This window comes from Ahaetulla prasina, chromosome 1, assembly GCF_028640845.1.
Source record: "Ahaetulla prasina isolate Xishuangbanna chromosome 1, ASM2864084v1, whole genome shotgun sequence".
NCBI lineage: Eukaryota > Metazoa > Chordata > Lepidosauria > Squamata > Colubridae > Ahaetulla > Ahaetulla prasina.
Window position 1 is genome coordinate 86,305,037 of NC_080539.1, and position 20,841 is coordinate 86,325,877.

Genomic DNA, 20,841 nt, shown 5'->3' on the forward strand with positions numbered 1-20,841 from the left:
GTAAAATTTTAATTCATTTAGCTGGTCTTAAAAAGGAACTTTGGAATAAAAATGGATCAGGTTATTCTGTGAATATTGCAAAGGTACTGTGAGGAACTGTTCTTCATCTGCTGGTGCTTTATGTGCACAATGTCTTCCATTGAGATCTAAGAAACAAGAGATACGGTTGCCTTCTTCAGATGGACTTAGCTAAGGCTTATTCAGTTAAACAAGTTTTCTGGCATTTCATGGAACCTTGAACACTAATAACTCGAGATGGATGTGCATAGCAAGCTGGATAAAATGTGATTGGCTAATTTGTGGTCCAATCAATGTGTCCATGGCCACCAATTAAACAGAAGCCTGAGGCAAAGAGTGTCAGAGAGACACAATCTGTCAAGCTTTGGATGCATTTGCTCAATATGCTTCATTTGATGAATCAGATTAAATTTCTGCAGTTTCACAAGATGCTAGATTATAAACTAACCTTCGCAGAAGTGTTTACACTACCTGCTAAGGTGCAATAAAGCAGCAAGCCAATTATCTAAGTAATCAAGAATTAAAACTAGCCGAGCTTAGCAGGTTCTGCAAATGCATCTTCTAGTTCATTTACTGTTAAGTATCATCTTGGGTGAGCACAATAACCAAGAAGCAGCTAAAGGATTTCTCAAGTGAAATATAACATAGACTTCAGGATTTATAAAGAATGAAGCTATGGCTGATTCTTTCTGATTATCTGATTTCTCATCTAGGAAGTTTCCAGTCAGCAATTCCTGCTTGCTGGATGGATAGGGTCTTTATGAGCAAGAGAGCAATTGGCATGTTGAATAAGGAGATAAGCCATGAAATCTAAGATCCTTGCTCATAATCTAATAGTAACTTAAAAATACGCATGTATTCATGTATTTCAAATGCAGCTAAATCTTTCCAACTCTAAAAGTGTGTGGCATAGATAAATAATACTTTATTATTGCTACTTTGAAAAAAACTACACCTCTTTTTTAATTTCAAAAGAATTGTAAAGTGATAAGCTTCTGTTGCACTATAGAATTTCATTGTGAAAGCATATTGTTTAGGGTTGCACAAGATGCAAACTTTAGAATTTAATTCAGATTTATTTTAAGCAGATTTCTTTATAAAGTTGGCCTGTTAAGCAGAATTCTGTGGTACCCAATAGATGTGCCAAGAAGAGTATAATGAAAATTACACTCCAAAAAGTTATTAATGGAGCCACTTTGAAACACTAGTTAAAATGATGATGATCTTATCCATAATTGTGATATCGAGGGGTTTGAATTCTGATGGTCATAATTTGGTCATTGAGAAGCCTTTCACAGCTCTAGCAAATTTCTTGCTTACAATAAATGCCACTCCATTTGTTTTTCTGGTATCATGTCCTGAATAATAGACAGTGAAATCCTCAGACTGGAAAAAGCAGTTGTTCGACCCGTGTAGCTCAGCGTAGGATACAATTTCCAGCCTGATTATCTCTTGTTTGACAATGTCTAATTTACCTTGAGTCATTCCTCTGATATTCCATGTGGCTATCCAATGGATCGTTGTACAATGCCGACATTTGCTTGCGCCACTGGATGCCTCAGGAACAGGGATTCCCATTGTCTTCTTGTTGAGCACCCTAGCCAAGAATAGTAATTACTGTGGTCCAACTGTGGTCCTTCTTAACCTGGGTGACAACTGATGGGTGACAACTGATGGGTATGGTGTGGTGTGAAGATTCTGGTAAAGATATGAAAATGTACAGTAGCACCTCATCATGACCAGATGAATTAGGATCATAGCATGGAGGCATTCTTCAACATCCAAAGGAACAGAGATGGGCAATCTTTGGAGTGATGGGTAAAGAAGCACTTCATGAGACAATATCTCATGTATGTCAAGATTTCCCAAGGTTCAAGCAAAGGCCTTTAAAAAAAAAACAAATTAAGTCTTTTTGAGGGAGTATGCTACAGTTTTTATGTTTCCGGCTTTGCCATAGCAGCAAACTATGCTACTAATATTTTTCAGTTCTGTCTTTGGAATTTGGCAGTAAAGCCAGAAGGGTCTTTAGGGGTCATAAAAAATGGCAAGTTCAAGTCCTGAGGGTCCAGGCTGCCCCTCCCCCCCTACTTGAAAAGCTAAATAATAAGTCTCCTATTGTACTTGGGAATGTATGAGGAAGAGAACAGAAATGTATTTTTTTTCCTCTTTCCACTGCTTATGTGCCAAAGGCACAGTGACACTATGATCTGAATGTCAGTTTTGTCCCGCAATTGTGGGACCTTATTTATTTAAGGTACATTCGGCGAAGTGGTCTGCCCTGGATCACTGTATCTCAGGAGCCATCAGGAACTTTAGAGCACACAGTGTTTCCCCTGGAATATTTTCAAGGTTTTCTTTTCTCTTCCAAAGCAGAAATGGGAAGCTTCATGTAAATGCTATTAGTCACAACTGCATTACATCAAAGTATGTTTGTCTTGGTGAGGAGCCTGTTTGGGTTAAAACCAAGAAAAATTTAAAAACTGGCAATCTGTGCTAATAAACATAAACTCTTCCCCTTCAGCACATCACATTATGGATAAGGAGTAGAAAGCAAACTTACTGTTCGTTTTTCATCCTATCCTGTCCTTAGTCAGCAGTCTGCAAAGAAAAAAAGAGAGAGGAAAAAATGGGCTTCTCCATAATGTCCCTTACTTCCTTTTCTATGTTACAGAAAATGCAACAGCTGCAGCAAAATTATTCATTTGTGATTAGTTAATAAATTTCTACATCACCCTTCAATTAGCACTTTTAGGATCGTCCATGTGCAAACAAGATAAAGCAAATATATATATTTGCTTTATATATATATAAAGAAAAGTTAAAAGGCAAAATGAAAGAAAATATTTTATCAAATAAAAAGATCTAGAGATATATAGCTAGTCCTCATTTTTTTTGGCCACAGTGTGTTAAGCAAAGTGTGTTGTAAATGTTGTACCTTGATGAACGTATCTTTTCTTTTATGTACACTGAGAGCATATGCACCAAGACAAATTCCTTGTGTGTCCAATCACACTTGGCCAATAAAAAATTCTATTCTATTCTATTCTATTCTAAATTACTGCAGTTGTTAAGTGAATTGTATAGTTGTTAAGTCAGAACTCAGGTCATAAATGGTGATGACATGCATCAGGTGATGCTTGAACAATTGGAAAATATGTGGCTGAAGGTTTAAAATTTACACTAAATTATAATTTAAAAGAAAATTTTTATAAGATGATGTATCACTTATATGTATTTAATACCAGATAAGTTATCTAGAATGTATAAAGGTATTTCAAATGAATATTGGAAGTGTAAAAGCAAAGATAGTGAAAGGAAAAGGAAACAAAGAAGGAACTTTTTATCATTTATGGTAGACATGTGATAAAGGAAAGAAATTTTGGAGGAAGATTCATATTATAATAGAAAAATTATTAAAATGAAAATAAAAATGAAACCAGAAATATTTCTTTTGGGTTTAATGGAAAAAGACTTGGAGGAAAAAAAAATTGGAACTTTGATCTTATATATGTTGATAGCTGCAAGACTATTGTATGCACAAAAATGGAAGGACATTTCGATTCCCATTATGGACCAATGGCTACAGAAGCTGATGGAGATGGCAGAAATGGCTAAATTGACCATTTTGGTTAAAGGAAAGAATATAAGTACCTTTGTTTCCACATGGAGACCACTTCTGAATTTGTGCTTGAAGTGGGGAAAAAAGGAAACTTTGATTTTTACCGATTAGATTGATACATTTTTATAGAAATGGCTAGTTTGTATTACTGTGGAAAAACAAAAGGTGGTGGTTTGATGTTAATGTTTTATTCTACTGCAACAGAGGAAGTCAACGCTTCTTCTTTTCTTTTCCCCAGTCCCTCCTCACCTTTCTCTTTTCCTTCCCCCCCTCTTCTGTGTCTTCCTACTTACTTTTGTGCTTTGTATTTATCTTATAATCTAATAAAAACCGTTTAAATTGATCAGTGGTGATGACATGATTGCAAGAGGCTGCAACCGTCATAAGTACATGCTGGTTGCCAAGTACCCATATTCTGATCATATTAACATGAGGATACTGTGATGGTCATAAGTGTGAAGACTGGTCATAAGTCACTTCTTTCAGTGCTTTTTGTAATTTGGAATGGTCTCTAAATGAATGGTTGTAAGTCAAGAACTACCTGTTTAGTCCAACAGTTTTGGATGATATTATTTTAGCAATCTCTCATAGAATCATAGGGCTGATTTAGTGAAATTGAAATATTTGGAGACAAAACTTCTAATAGAATATTTGAATATGAGTATTATGTGAGAAACGGGATAAAGTTTGTTCCTTTTTATTTTGCTCTTTTTATTTACTTTATTGTTTTAATGTTTTTTACTTGGAATGGGATTTTGAAATAAATAAGTGATGGGAGACCTTTTAATTAAAGTGAGGTTTAAGACAGGAGAGATTTTTATCTTGTTTTTATTTTTTATTTTTTTTGCTACTGGTCTTTGATAAATATCAGGGATAATTATGTTGTATTTTGTTTAATGAAGAAGGGAGGGGCAAGAAAGGGGACAAAAAATGTGGGAACTAGATTTGATCAAATACTTTTCAAGATAAAGGGATGGAATAGATATTTTGATAGAAATGGGCAATAATAAAAATTGAAGAGGGGAAAGGAAAACATTGGATAAACGATAAATGAGGGGGTGAAATTTGAAATTTGTTTAATTATGTACCTGACTGATATCTTGTTCAACAAAGATTTGTATGTGGTTTGTTCTTTTTTTTTTAAAAATTAACATGTGTATATATGTATATAATGAAATTTGATCCCGGCAGTTTTGTAGGAATGCAAGGTCACATAAAATGGAAGCTCTTTGGACTTCTAGTTTTTCATAGGTCCTGGTCAGATGGTGGATTTCCTCCCCGTAGAGGTGCAATATTTGTTTTCTGAGGTTTTCGCGGGTGTTTGTATGTAGGTCTTTGGTTATTCGGGTTTTCTCCCGCGTAAAATTGGAAGTGTCTTGGCGACGTTTCAATGAAGTCTCATTCGTCATCTTCAGGCTTCAGCTTCGTGCTTCTGGGAGCAATGTGTGATTGCAGCTGTTTCTTCCTTTTTAACTGCTAGTGGGGGTTTGAACTGATTGGGTGGGAGCTTGGCTGTGCTCTGATTGGATGGGTTTTTTTTGTGTGCTCTGATTGGCTGGGGGTGTGTCCTGTGTTGGTGGGGGCTTGGTTGTGCTCAGAGCATATATATATAATCATAGGGCTGGAAGAGAGGTTGGAAGTCTTGTAGTCTATCCCAGCCCTGGTCAAAAATCCTCATACCACACAAATAGCTGCCCAAACTTTGCTTAAAATCCTGCATTATTCTAGCAGGAAGGAAATTCTTCCTTGGTTCAGATTTGAAACTTCTGCTATAAACATTCCATCTATTCTCCCCACCCCCAAAATGATGGACACTTTGGAGAATATATCGCCCCCTTCTTTGCCATGACAGCCCTCCAAATATTGAAACACTTCTATCATATCCCCTCTGAGTCGTCTCTTCTTTGGGCCAAACTTATCCATTTCATTTAACCATTCTTCCTTAAATTATAGCCTCCCAAGCCTCCATTTTCGTTCTCTTCTCTGTGCTCTTTCTAGAATCAAATTATCCTTCGTGTATTGTAGCAATCACCATAAGAAAGGCTGAGCACCAAAGAATTGAGATCTTTGAACTCTGGTGCTGGAGAAGACTCCTGCGAGTCCCTTGGACTGCAAGGTGATCAAACCAGTCAGTCCTAGAGGAGATCAACTCTGACTGCTCTTTCGAAGGCCAGATCCTGAAGGTGAACCTGACATACTTGCCCCTTAATGAGAAAGAAGGACTCACTGGAGAAGACCCTAATGCTGGGAAAGATTGAGGGCACAAGAAGAAGGGGATGACAGAGAACGAGGTGGCTGGATGGGGTCACTGAAATAGTAGGCATGAGCTTAAATGGACTCTAGGGGATGGTAGAGGACAGGATGGTCTGGAGGAACATTGTCCATGGACTCACGATGGGTCGGACACAACTTCACAACTAACAACAACAACATTGTAGCAATCAGAACTAATGCAGTGCTCCAGATTTCACCTCACCAGTGCAGCAAAGAGCAGAACTATGACTTCCTGTGATACTATATTTTTGTTGATCTACCCCAAGATTGCATTGGCTCATTTGGCAGCTGCAGCATATTTCTGATTTGTGTTTATTCTGCAGTTTATAAAGACATCCAAGTCTTCTTCACGAGTTTTAGTACCAAGCCAAATATCACTTACCTCATATCTGTGTATCTGTTTTTTTCTATCTAAACTGCGTACTGTTGGAAAAGGTTCAATTGTCAAGTCTATCAAGGGGGCTTTCAACTTTGAGTCTTTTGTTTTTGAGGTGTTAGCAGTCCCACCCACCCCAAGTTTTGTGTCATCTGGAAATCTGATGAGTGTCCAAATGACTCTACATTAATGCTGTGCCAAAATATATCTTTCAATTTGTTAGAAACTATCTCCTGCTGCAAGATAAGATTTTTAGTTTTTTACCTTACTATCAAGATTGTAGGCAAATATATTTTGAATGTCCCTTGACAATATGTTGAGTTTATTAGTTTGTGGGAAACATGGAGGTACTAATGACATTGAGATTCCTTTGTGTTGTACGACTTTCCATCACTCTGAAATCTCCCTGGTTTTTGGTTAGTCTGAAAAAACTCAATAGAAAATGTCCTCTTAGGTGCTTTCCTGTTGTGTCTGTGCCCCCCGAGCCAGGCCCCCTGCCAGAAAGTGACTCAGAAAGTGAGGGGGAAGGGCCATCAGGACTTACCTCTGGAGCACCGACTTCCCTGGCTCAGCTCCAGGAGCCAGAGGCAGGCCAGGTGGAGGAGATAACGAAGCTTCCATCCCCTGACTCTTCCCCCCCAGGCCACGCCTCCAGACCCGGTTGATGGCAATCAGGCCTGGCTGGATCCTAGGTTTCATAGGCAGGAGAGGTGGGAACAAAAGAAGCAGGGGTGGGGCAGGCCTAGGAAGTGCTGAGTCATGGAGCCACACCCCACAGGATATAAAAGCAGCAGGGCTGCTATACCACTTCGTGGCAAGCAAATCAACTGCTTAACTAGAGCTGAAGTACTGTTTGTTCCTGGTTGACTCATCGGCATCAAGAGAGATAACAGAGACACTTGGCAGACGCTCGCTAGTTTGCTGCCAGAGCTGATAGTTGCCGGCTAATTAAGTCATTGCTCGGACTGAGGTGAGGGGGACAGAACACTTTCCTTGCGACCACTTGGAAATTGAGTATATATGTACACAGACAACCTGTGAAAGGCTATGAAATTTTTGGTATTCCTAAAAAACATCTATTCAAGACAATTCATTCTCCTAAGGATGGAAGAAGAGCCACATTACTAGTGACAGAACCAAAAAAGACAGATGTTTCTGGACCTTCAAAACCATATACTACCTTATGGGGAAAGCTGTGTCAAGAAAAGTAAAAGCACTTCTCCCGCCAGCACCAACCTGTAGGCAGATATTCAGGAAGTAGTATTGTATATGTTGTTCATATGTGTTTTACTACATGAACATTCCATGATTGGCTCCCATATAACACCAATCCTGCGCAGGCTGCACTGGCTACCTGTGGTCTTCCGGGTGCACTTCAAGGTGCTGGTTACCACCTTTAAAGCGCTCCATGGCATAGGACCGGGATATCTTCGGGACCGCCTTCTGTTACCACATGCCTCCCACTGACCAGTACGCTCCCATAGAGAGGGTCTTCTCAGGGTGCCGTCAGCCAAACAGTGTTGGCTGGCGACCCCCAGGGGGAGAGCCTTCTCGGTGGGGGCTCCTACCCTCTGGAATGAGCTTCCCCCAGGACTTCGACAACTTCCTGACCTCCAGACTTTTCGCCATGAGCTGAAGACGTATCTATTCTTCCGAGCAGGACTGGCTTAATAAGGGTTTTTAATTCGATTTTAAATGGGGTTTATTTTATATTATACATTTTATATCTAAATTTAGGCCATATTGAATAAGTGTTTTAAATAGTTTTTATTGTAATATATTGTATTGTTTTATCTGGCTGTTCACCGCCCTGAGTCCTTCAGGAGAAGGGCGGTATAAAAAATTAAAATATTATTATTATTATTATTGATAACTTGGAGCTGGTGGCATGGAAACTTCTCTTTTTCAAGTCAGAATGAATTCAATCTTAGATTTCAGGTTTTCCACTTGATAATATGAATGGTTGTCAAAATAATTAATGGAGGCACATTTATCATCAGGTCTCAAAACAAGGATAAAGCCACATGAGAGCATTTCAACCAGGACATCTCCATAGAAGACTTCAAAATAATCTTTTAGAAAAGTGGCTCTTAAACAGCACCATTGAGCAAGAAACCAACAAATGGTTCTAGGCAATCTCAGAAGGTCTCAACAAACACAGTGGGTTTTTAATACATCACAATTGTTAACTGTTAATTGATAAGGTATTTATAACCTCTCTTACATGTAATCTGCATCCATTAAACAACGAAGGCATTCAATGAAGTGAATTTAGCTCCGTGATAGCAAACCTATAGCACGTGTGGCACAGGTGACACGCAGAGCCCTCTCTGCGGGCACGCCAGCTGTCAACCCAGCCCAGCTCCACTGCGTATGCACGTGCGCTCCTGCCAGCCAACTGGTCTTCAGGTCTCTGCTGTGCATGCATGGGGGGTGGGGCGCATGGGGAATCTCGCACATGCATGTGCGGGGGGGTGCAGGGTGCATGCATGGGGGGTACAGTTTGGTGCAGGAGGCTTTCCAGGCCCAAAACTGGGCCTCCCCGCACCCTGTTTTGGGCCTGTAAAGCCTCCTGAACCAACCTGGAAGCCAAAACGGGTGCAAGGCGTGGGGTGCATGCGCGGGGGAGCTTCGCATTGCATTTTGGGGGATTCTGGCATGCGCATGTGCATTTGCACACACACCCCTTCCAGCGCGCACTTTGGGTACTCGGCACCAAAAAGGTTAACCATCACTGACCTAGTTCAAAAATATTTATACCTCTTAATAAATTTGTCAGGTGGAAAATGCCACCAGAAGTATTTTTATTTGGGGCCACGTAAGGAAGATTTTCTAGATTCCATAATTACTTTTTTATGCAAGTCAAGAAGCTTTTTTTAAACTTTTTTTTTTAATTTTACTTTTTAGTAGAGGACACCATTTTTCTTTCATCAGTAGCAATCCCCCTCTCCCATCACTTTTCTTCTTCTCCTTTGCACAATCATGTTTCACTGCACAATTTGTCATGGTGTGACTGGAAGGCAAACTACAGAGGCACAGAAGCTGCCATTGTGTGACCTTGCAGTGTGAGACCCAGACTGGCAGGGAGGGAAGATGAGGAGTGCTCCAAATGGAGTCTCTCCTGGAGTCAGTTCGAATCAATGTAATTATTAAAACTAAAGGGAAAAGGAGGAAGCAGGTTTCAAGCAAACCCTATGTGGCTAATGGAACCAGAAGTGATAAAATATAACTCTGCAGCCTGCTGAGTAGTAAATCTTGGAGAGATTAGGAAGTTATTGAGTGAAAGGACAATTAAACTGATTTGTAATTAACTCTGCAAAGAATGCAACAGCAAAGTTAATGGAAGTTTCAGATACCACTTGCTGGGTTTGTCCCTCCAAACTTTTTCTGTTCCTAACCCCTTTCTCTTTCTGGGCCTCATAATAACTTTGAAGAGCTAGTAAGGTAACTGGCTTAGCTCTGGGTAGTTGTATAATTAACACTTTTGCTGCTGGAGATTTTTGTAATCAACAGAGATTGAAAATGATTACTTGACAAATGACATTGGAAAGTCAGAAGAATACCTTGGAAAAATGGCTAAGTCAAAAGGCCACAATGCAGCTGAGAAGACTTCATGGTTGGGGTCTCCAGACATTGCCCTTGGCTCAAGGATGTTTGACAGATGTAATGATGTTTCGGAAACCAAGCAAGTAATAGAAGGTGAGAAGATCTCTTGCTTTATTTCTCCAAATGAATCAGCAACATGTGACCTTTTTCTAGCTGGAGGGCCCATTTGATTTTTGAACGGCATGCTAAGGTTGCATTTCAACAATGGAACAGAACAAGCAAGTAACCACATTAGCTCTATTCAGGGGTGTAATTCAGCAGGTTCTGACAGGTTCTGGAGAACCAAGAGCAGAAATTTTGAGCAGTTCAGAGAACCGGTAGCGGAAATTTTGCGTAGTTCAGAGAAGCAGCAAATACCACCTCTGGCTGACCCCAGAGTGGGTGGGAAAGGAGATTTTGCAGTATCCTTCCCTTGGAATGAGGTGGGAATGAAAAGTTTGCAGTATCCTTCCCCTGCCATGCCCCAAGCCATGCCTCCCACAGAACCGGTAGTAAAAAAAATTGGATTTCATCACTGGCTCTATTATATGGCATATTAAGTCATTAACAGTTAATGTTATTCTCAGTAATACATTTATTTGCAAAGTAAACAGTTTTGTTTTAGCATTTAGCTAAACTCGTGTAAAATTATAGCAATTCATATCAACTAAATTCAGCCTGTCTAAAACTACTAACACTATCTGTCAACATCTGCATTTTGTATCTTCCTTGAAATCATTGCAAACAATGAAATTAGTGTTATTACATGCCCATCTATATCAGTCAGCAGGAATAGATTTTTACGGTTAATATGATAATTGTGTACGTATACAATCCACTTATCTTTCTCTCACATTAAACTTTAAATTTGGCAGCCACTTCTAGAGAGGCTTTGGAGACCCTAGACCTCAAATTGTGTACACTTCATATAAACAATTGTAATCATTGCAATTCTAATAACATTACAAGCAGTGATGGTTTATTCTATTTAATCTGATGTGGCTTACTCATTGCACAATTCACATTCATAGTGAATTGAACAAACAATATTGTTACAATGCTGTATTTCCATTTACACAACAGATCATGTAGAGGCCTGATTCTCACATTGTGCTAAATCCCATTGTGTTCTGGTTAGTTTTGGCCTGACACGTTGCATCAATCCTACTTGGTTTATGGCTTGATATGTTTGCAGACCCAATCCCGTATGCCTTACTTAACAAACTGAATACAGAGTTAGCGATTAGTTTAGTGAACTAGAGATTTTCTGTTTCATTAAAATAATTTCTAACAAAGTACTTATGACCGGGCCTGAGGCTGCCATTGGAATCGGATATTTATCTAGATCAGGTGTCTCCAACCTTGGCAACTTTAAGACTTGTGGACTTCAATTCCCAGCAAAGCTGGCTGAGGAACTCTGGGAGTTGAAGTCCACAAGTCTTAAAGTGGCCAAGGTTGGAGACTCTGCTCTTAGTGATTTATAGAGTCAAGATTATAAAAGAATATGGTTAGTGATCCATAAACATTTATCTATAATACATTTGCTGATTTTAACATATATCAAGGTTTGATGTTCTTTTTGTTTCCTGTGTTTGACATCTCAACCCTTAAAATAATAGCCATTGTTAATCTTTCCATATCTATCATTACCCATCCTTTGCTATTGAATCTACACTTCCTGGACCCCGTTTTGCATGGCATTAAAGCAAGAACGCACTCCAGAGAATGGATGCTATCATAAAAGTATTTTTTTTCTAAAACTCCTAAGGCTGTGACCATCAGAACAATTAGAAATAAATTGCAATGGAATTCAATGGATTTATTCCTTGTTAAAAACCATCACAACCATCAGCATTGTGATTGAAGAAGAATTGATTCCCCAAACAAGTTTTGAGTGATCAGTTCTTTGAGAATTTCAGTGCATTCCCAGCCAGGCTTCATGGCATACTGTAACCCTCAGGTACACTGTTTGCTTTGAAAATTAATTTATATTGGATTCATACATTATATTCAGGTTTAGGTATACAAAAAAAATCCCAGTCTTTGGGATTTAGAGCCTGCGTGGTTGTAAATCTGTGTTTATTGTAGGTTGGTTTTTAACCTCAGCTGTTTTTGTAGGGGTTTATGTCCTACTTTTTATTTATTTATTTTGGGATTGCCTTTTATGTCTGGTTAGCCATCTTGAGTCACTGCAGCAAAATGAGCGGCCCCTCAAATCAAATAAACAAATAGCAATAGCACTTAAACTTATATACTGCTTCATAGTGCTTTACAGCCCTCTCTAAGCGGTTTACAGAGTGAGCATATTGCCCCCAACAATCTGGCTCCTCATTTTACCGACCTCGAATGGATGGAAGGCTGAGTCAATATTGAGCCTGATGAGATTCACTGCCAAATTGCAAGCAGCCAGCAGTCAGCAGAAGTCACCTGCAGTACTGCATTCTAACCGCTGGGCCATCACAACTCTTTAGCAGTTGTAAAATATTATAAGTAAAAACCAAGCAAGCCCCAGCTATTTCTGTACCCTAAATAATTGCTGTTTCCATGACCTCTTATTAACATCGATGGCCGATGTGGGTTAGAGCAGCCAACAACACGATATGATCACAGTGGCATTAGGAGGAAGATAACCCAAAAGTCATATTTCTTATTAAACTTGGTAAAGCCCTGCATTGCTGTGGTAAAGCAGCTTCCCTCCTCTCTATTCTCAGAATTGTATGGTTAAAACTTGATTTTTAAAAAATGGGGATGTTGACTCACCCAGAAAGAAAGAGGCAGTTTCATTGTACAAGATTCAAATAATGAGTGGCCTGCGAGTGAAGTGATTTGCTCTGAAGTTTTGGGTTACACATTTCATTATAATCTATTTCTTTCAGTTTGTATTTTTATGGATGTGCAGCAACAAACACGGGATTTTGAACCCTTGTGGGCATTTGTAGTGGAAAAGAAATAGTGAGCAATATTTTTTCTTCTTTTCATCCCAATTCTGACCCCCATTTGCTTCTCCATTTGATTTAGTCAGAGTAAGTGATCAGGCCTTTTCATTATTACTAATACTTTATTTTGTTTGTAAAAATTTTGAAAGATTTTAATATCCTATTCCATGGTACATCATTAGTCATCATTTTCTACTTCTTCCCTCATGGGCTTTCCAGAAAACAAATATATATTTTATGGGATAAATAACCGGAGTTGTTGCACAATGTCTTTTAAGTAGTGGTGCTAAGAATTTTTTCCTAGAAGCTCAGAGCCAGAACTGCTAAGCAATGTTTGGGAAAGGAAAAATTCCCAAGAAAAAAAGTTGAGTAGAGAAAATATTAAGTGTTTTCTCTGTTCCTCTTCTTCACACAAACTCATAGTTTATTCCCCAGCAAATGTCACCCCAATACCGCAACTTTGTTTATTAGGCCCACCATAGATTAAGAGTCCAATATTATTAATGAATGTTTGAAAAAATAAGAAGAGTGTGCATGTAAGTGAGTTAATCTAAATGATTGCAGTTTCATGTTTGGGCTCCTAGGTTTGAAATGAGAGAAATGTCATTTTTTAAAAAAAAATAGAGCAAACATGCAATAGCTACAAACTCAGGAGTAAAAATAATTGATCTGCTTGATTATTGGTAAACCTGTTTTTGTTGTTGGTGATGTTTCTTATACCAGCTACTACTTCTTTGCTAGATGTAGAACAGAATCATACATGTATAGTTCTTTTTGATATAAGCTTTAACCCTTAAGAAGAAAAAACATCAACAGAGTGTACTTATGATCTCCTTTTCTAGCTCCCTAGATGGAAACAAAATGTTGATCTTACTACGAATACACACATACACACCACAGTGTTGCCCAGCACTTCCACACAGCCCTTCCATTAACTAGAAACAACAACTTCTCTGCATCCTTTTTTTTTGGGTGGGGGGAGCGCACAAAGGAGTCCATTTAGTGCCACTGGGGCTAAGTGGTTTTAGTAATGAGGGCACCTGTTCTCTAAAAAAGGAAAATCCAATTCAATTTGGTAAGGGCAGCATGTAAGCAGTTATAAATGGCTTTTTCCAAAAGCCAAAGCAGCTTTGTTTATCAATTGCTGTACACAGTCCAAAGGTTTCACAATGAGAATACACAAGGGAAGATCATTATTATTACGCTAGCATAAATGAGCTTATTCAGCTTGGCTATTCAAAAAACTGCTACAATCAACTGAATCTTTATGACAGCAGAAACTAGATCATGGACATATTGAGCTTGATTTACAGATTGAGTGTCGATCTTCCCTGAGTCTGCACACCGCCTGGTATTGGGTCAATGCTTGGGGCTCAGGACCCCGGACAGCACCCCAAAGCTCAGGAGAGCTGCCTTAGGTTGAAAGGGGATTCAGTTTAATGTCAGGGTTCCAAGTAATACCCCCAACAAAATCAAACTCCGAGGCTTGAAGTGCCTTAAAGCTAACTTTTATTAGAGATGTCATATTGGCACATCTGGGAAAACCCGAATCTGAGTGCTTCTGGGTTTTCACACCCAAAAGAAAGTTCAAGACCTTGCCCCTCAACCCACATATGCACCACATCAGATACCCTCTGGAACAGAAGATACCTCCTAATTCTTCTCCACACAGCTGCAGGGCACAATGGCCTTGACTTTCTATAAAGAATTCTATTTTGACTACATATCCTCTTCACTCTATAAAATTCCCACTCCCATTATCCCACAGTAGAATTTGTGGCAGGACTGAAGCCTGAAGACATAAAGATGGAAAGATGGCTTCCAGGTCTGACATTGAGGGCATTTTTTAAGAATGAAAAGCTGACTGCCAATTTAAATAATGAATAAAACCAACTCTTCCTCCATGAGTGTATGCCTCTTGTTGGGGCTCATGGATAGATGGGTCACAACAGGGAGAGAGAGAGTCAATAGAATATCCTAGGCCTTTCTAAACTCAATTATTATGACTTTTTGGCTTCCAAAAGACTCACTCCTATAACTGTAGCTAATTTCATTACTGTCTCTTTTTCCTCATTCCATATTTCAATGTTCTTTGCCCATTGGCAAGATCTGTATAGAACATAGAGTTAATTAGATTTAGAGCAGAAGCCCAATGTCCCATTTAGTTCTGTGACTAAGAGGACCTCAAACTAGCTTATTATATAGTTGAGGAGAGAGCAGTACTTAGTTTTATGGAACAGGAGAACCAATTTACAAAACCGGGTGTGCCTTTCTGTCCTCCTCTTTTGAGCTGAAGATCAAGGCAGAATGGAGAAAAGAATCTACTGGAATAATTTTGAAAAACTCTAGAAGCCGCCTATTCCCACAGAAATCATCATGGGAGATGATACTTGTCAAATACTCAATACTACATTTTCTCCTATGTTCAAATGCCAACAGAGGCCACGTTCAGATAAGTACCATATCCCTTACATACATATATTTCAGCACATAAAATAAATAATGCAGTAATATTTCAGGTATTTCATCTACAGCTGTCTTCTGATCTAAAACAATAACAGTGAATCGATCATGTTACTTTTCAATTAATGTTTGATTAGAAGTCCATAGTGTTGCCTGTTAATAGATTAGCACCTTTGAAGATGAGTCTCGCCTGACCGCTTGGCTGATGGCCTTTTGTGTCATTCAAATATATTGCAGCAGGCATAAATTTAGGCTGTGTCCCTCTTGCACATAACTACAGAACGATCGTGCAATGGCTTGACAACTTCTTTTTAAGGCCATGTCTTCGCAATGTGTATCCATCTCCCTACCCAGCCTTTGCATTGGGCTGATTTTGATTCTCACTAGCTTCTCCTTAGATATTATTGAAGTAGCATTTCTCCCTTTTTCTGACACCACCCAAGGTCAAAAAGTATAAATTTAATGTGGCTTTTTCTAGAGCCACTATATCTGCAAGAACAGATATAGTATAGCTGCAACACATCTATATAATCTCTAGTTATATTATGTCTCTGCCCTCAGCTCTTGACTGAGATAATTAATAGTGCCGGGAACTCTGAGAGAAACAGCCCAAACTTTGTGGTTGGGGATTGCCTTTAACCGTTTGGGGAAGTGAATGATGCCCTGATATACCCAGATGGGCATATCTAGGACTTCCTCTTTTGGGGGAAGTTGGTATTGGTGGGGATTTGAGTGGTTTTCTTTCTTTTTAAGATATAAACCTGTTTTCAGGTTTTCACAACTTTTTACAGTTTTTCCCAAATGAAAAACATTTCATTGGTTGTTAGCTGTTGTGGTAATGGGCTCTTTGGAAGCCACATGAAAGATTGGAAGCCTGCCCACTTTTAGTTGTGAGGATACCAGAGGTGGGTGTCAGCAGGTTCTGACCAGTTTTGGAGAACTGGTAGCAGAAATTTTGAGTAGTTCGGAGAACCGGAGTAAAAATTCTGACTGGCCACACCCCCATCTATTCTCTGCCTCCCAATGCCCAGCTGATTGGGAGGAAATGGGGATTTTTGCAGTAACCTTGCCCTGGAGTGGGGTGGGAATGGACATTTTACAATATCCTTCCCTTGGAGTGGGGTAAGAATGGACATTTTACAGTATCCTTCCTCTGCCATGCCCACCAATCCATGCCACACCCACCAAGCCACACCCACAGAACTGGTAGTAAAATTTTTTGAAACCGACCACTGGAGGATTACCCCATTGTCTGCTCTGCTCCCAAACATTGCTATGAAAGAAACTTTGTAAGTGAATTCCATTGATTGATTCTGACTTGAGCTGACTACCTTATCTTCAGAGTCCCTGAGATCTAGGTAACAAAAGCTATAGCTAAGACTTATAGGTTCATGGACTAATCAAAAGCCAAATCTGCTTCAGTAGTATGAAATGATATAAAATAGATCAGGGGTGGGCTTCAAAAATTTTAGCAAGGGGTTCTCTGCACGGTTGCTGGGTGGGAGTGGCCATGGTGGGTGTGGCCTAGTTGCGCTCCTGCACCACGGGGGGGGCATTTTTGCCCTCCCTGGGCTCTGGAGGCTTTCCTTGAGTCTCCAGGAGGGTGAAAATGGCCTCCCCAGGCTCTGGAAGCCCTCTGGAGGCTGGATATGGTAGGCCCGGTTTTTGTCCTCCCCAAGCCTTCACACATACCCTGCACTGCATCCAAAGTGGGCCGGGTGGGGACTTCTGGGAGGGGCGGGGTGGGGTGGGCAGGGCCAGTAATGAGTGGGATTGGGGGTTCTCCGAACTGCAAAGAATCTTAGCTAAAGGTTCTCCCGAACCCCTGCAAACCCCCAGCAGCCCACCCCTGAAATAGATGTCCATCAGTGTGGAGAAAGGTAATTTCTTATTAATAAATACAGTCATTGAAAGCAAAGGAACAATAATGTAATTTGGGATTGTATGGAATTTTAGGAAATTGAATTACAATCTTCTAAATCATTTAGCAGTACAACCAGTGGTGGGATTCAGCCAGTCCACACCGCTGCGGGAGAACCGGTTGTTAACTTTCTGAGCAGTTTCGCAAACTGGTTGTTGGAAGAAAACATTAGGGCAGAGAACTGGTTGTTAAATCACTTGAATCCCACCACTGAGTACAACCAGCATAGCTAGTTCCCTTTTGGGCCCCTCAGAACTCTCTCTCCAGGAGTAAGTGAAACTAACAATGTTATCCCGACTTCTGTTTTTATGGAGAGTTGGGGTGGTTTAAGGAGCAAAAGCCTTACAGAAAAGTAAGGCACCCATGTTCCCTTATTCCTTCTGAATGGGCTCTGGCTTTCCCCACTTGGAAAAAGTCACAACCCCACCATCTAGGGCAGCCTTTGAGTCAATGGAAGTTGACTTATTTCCTAAATGAAGGAAAAGGCACGAGAAGAGCAAGGATGCTGGTATCAGGGTGCCACCTCCCCCGAAAGATTCTTCCCTCTCCCTCCATGCTAGTTGCTACAGGCTTGTGTGAGTGGCAGGCCCAGCTGAGGTGGCTGCTGCCTGTTGGGCCTCATCGGATGCTCCAGGCAGATGTTTTAATCTACCGTTTGAAGAATTACTTCTGCACAGCTCTGCTGTTCAAACATCTGTTTCTGTTTAGAGAGAGCTATTTCAAACTGCACCGGCTATGCCACACACTGGGAATTGTTTAAACGGCAGCCCAATGTTGCTTACATTACTCCATTATGGCAAGAGAAGGATTTACTGCAGCAGCGCTTGTCGTAGCTTTAAGCTCTGTGAAACAGATCATTCATGAAGAAGGGTGGTTTTAACTTCCTAAACGCTTCCTTTAAGAAAAAGATAAAGAGCTGTTGACGACCCAATTCTAGAATGGCATCTCTAATAAAGATTCGTAATCAACAGTTGATTATAATACACTACTACTGTTTACTTCACTCATAATTTTGCTTTTCCTAACTCCTTTTTTAATTTTCCTTTTTTTCCCCCCAGGAAGGTGATATTTTAAAAATCTTAACAGGAGTTAGAATGATAAAAGTCTTCTGCTGAAGGTTCAAAATGCTTACTTTCTTCATCAATTTTACTGTGAAGAATCTAAGAACATTCAGAGTACTCAGCCAGGGGTGGGATTCAGCCTCTTCGGTCCAGTTCGGGCAAGCCGGTTACTCCGACGATCAGCTGAGAGTGAACCGGTTCAGTCCGATTGTTAGCTGGGCCCTACCTTTATTTTGGTCATTTGAAGCCCAGCTGATTGGCACGGGAGAGTGGATTGCTGCGCCTCAGCTGTTTTTAGTGCTTTTAACACTGCTTGTAATCGTCTTTTCTAATGGACTGCGCGTGCTCAGCTAACTGGTTGTTACATTGGTTGAATCCCACCACTGTACTCAACTAATCAATATGTGCTATGTTCTTAAGACTCAATAAATTCAGAGAATAAGCTATGCAGAAGAAATTTAATGAGTATAATAAGACTTTCTCCTTGTAAAACCACTTTCTATTCTTCAGGAGATAAGAGTAGGATCCAAATTGAGTGTACTAATATTTGAAATCATTCAGATCACCTTTTTTAAAGCTTTCTTCAGTGGTGGGTTTCAATTTTTTTTACTACTGGTTCTGTGAGTGTGGCTTGATGGGCATGGGATGGCTTGGTGCACGTGGCAGGGGAAGGATACTGTAAAATCTCCATTCCCTCCCCACTCCAGGGAAAGGATACTGCAAAATCCCCATTTCCTCCCAATCAGCTGGGACTTGGGAGGTAGGGAATAGATGGGGGTGGGCCAGCCAGAATTTTTACTACCGGTTCTCCGAACTACTCAAAATTTCTGCTACTGGTTCTCCAGAACTGGTCAGAGCCTGCTGAAACCCACCTCTGGCTTTCTTCCATGTAAAATAAAACAAAAACAGGCCTGAGAGCACAATACCATCATTTCACATGGGAAACTAAAAGAATTTTTTTCTACAACCAACAGACACTAATCTTAAAGTAGGAGTTTCAAGAAAGTCTAAAAGGAAAAGATTAGAAGATTTCCATCTCATCATTAAATGTGAGATCTCATTTAAAGAAGAGCAGTAGCGCCCATGTTAAGCATATGTTCTGTATATTCAGTTTTCAGTTCTTCCCTGGAAAAGAAAATACAGATAGCCCTAGATTTACAACCATTTGTTCAGTGACCATTCAAAGTTACAACGGCAATGAAAAAAAAGTGACTTATGGCCATTTTTCACACTTATGACCATTATAGCATTTTCATGGTCATGTGATCAAAATTCAGGCGCTTGGCAACTGGCATGTATTTATGACGGTTGCAGCATCCTGTGGTCATGCAATCACCTTCTGAGACCTTCTGACAAACCAAGTCAAAGGGAAAGCCAGATTCACTTAACAAAAACTAACTAAACAACTGCAGCAATTCACTTAACAACTGTGGCAAGGAAGGATATAAAATGGGGCAAAATGCACAACAACTGTCTTGCTTAGCAATGGAAGTTTAGGACTCATTTGTGGTTGTAAGTCAAGGACTTCATGTATGGGTGGGAAAATTAATTTATTAATGTGAGAAATATCCCCCATGTAGCATTAAAGTGTATGCATAGAGGGAAGATGCCGCACATAACACATGTAATAGGATATAGTTGTTTGATATTGTTGCAATATATCCCACACATCAATATCTTTATTTACAGAAACATTTTAAAGTAATCTGTCACAGTGGATCAGTTTTATCCCCACAAATATAATTATTACACAATGAACTTTTCTATATTCTATTCTATTCTATTCTATTCTATTCTATTCTATTCTATTCTATTCTATTCTATTCTATTCGGCTGCCAGCAGTTTGGCAGATCAGATCTCACCAGGCTCAAGGTTGACTCAGCCTTCCATCCTTCTGAGGTGGGCAAAATGAGGACCCAGATTGTTGGGGGCAATAGGCTGACTCTGTAAACCATTTAGAGAGGTTTGTAAAGCACTTTGAAGTGGTATATAAGTCTAAGTGCTATTCTATTCTATTCTATTCTATTCTATTCTATTCTATTCTATTCTATTCTATTCTATTCTATTCTATTCCACTCCCCACCAATTCCTATTTAAACCTCAACATGACCTTTTTAGCTTTTTGGAGAATGGGGGGGGGGAGTTACTTACCATCATTGCTTTTTCTCAGGAAAAGACAACAGCATGCATCTAATCATAAATGCTCCATTGCTACATATGTTTATTAAATTGCTACATTTGTTTGGGAAATACTTGGCACTGTTTGTCTGGGATCTAAATATTTTAAGTGACTTTTGGTAACGAAGGCTTGCAATGTGTACCAAACTATCCAGCTTAAGAAGACAAACGGATGCAAATTGTCCAAACAATTTTCAGCTGATTTGATTGCTATTATTAATATCCTGCCCTCCTGTTCTCTCCTTTTGTAAATGTTCCCGGCTAAAACAGACTGTAGTGATACTGTACGTGAGGGTGTTGAACTGAGTTGCCCAAGCTATGATGCTGATCTGACTTGAGATGAGCTTCAAAAAATAAAATATTTTGGGAAATAGTCTACAATGGTAATAGGGATAGATAAAGCTACCGT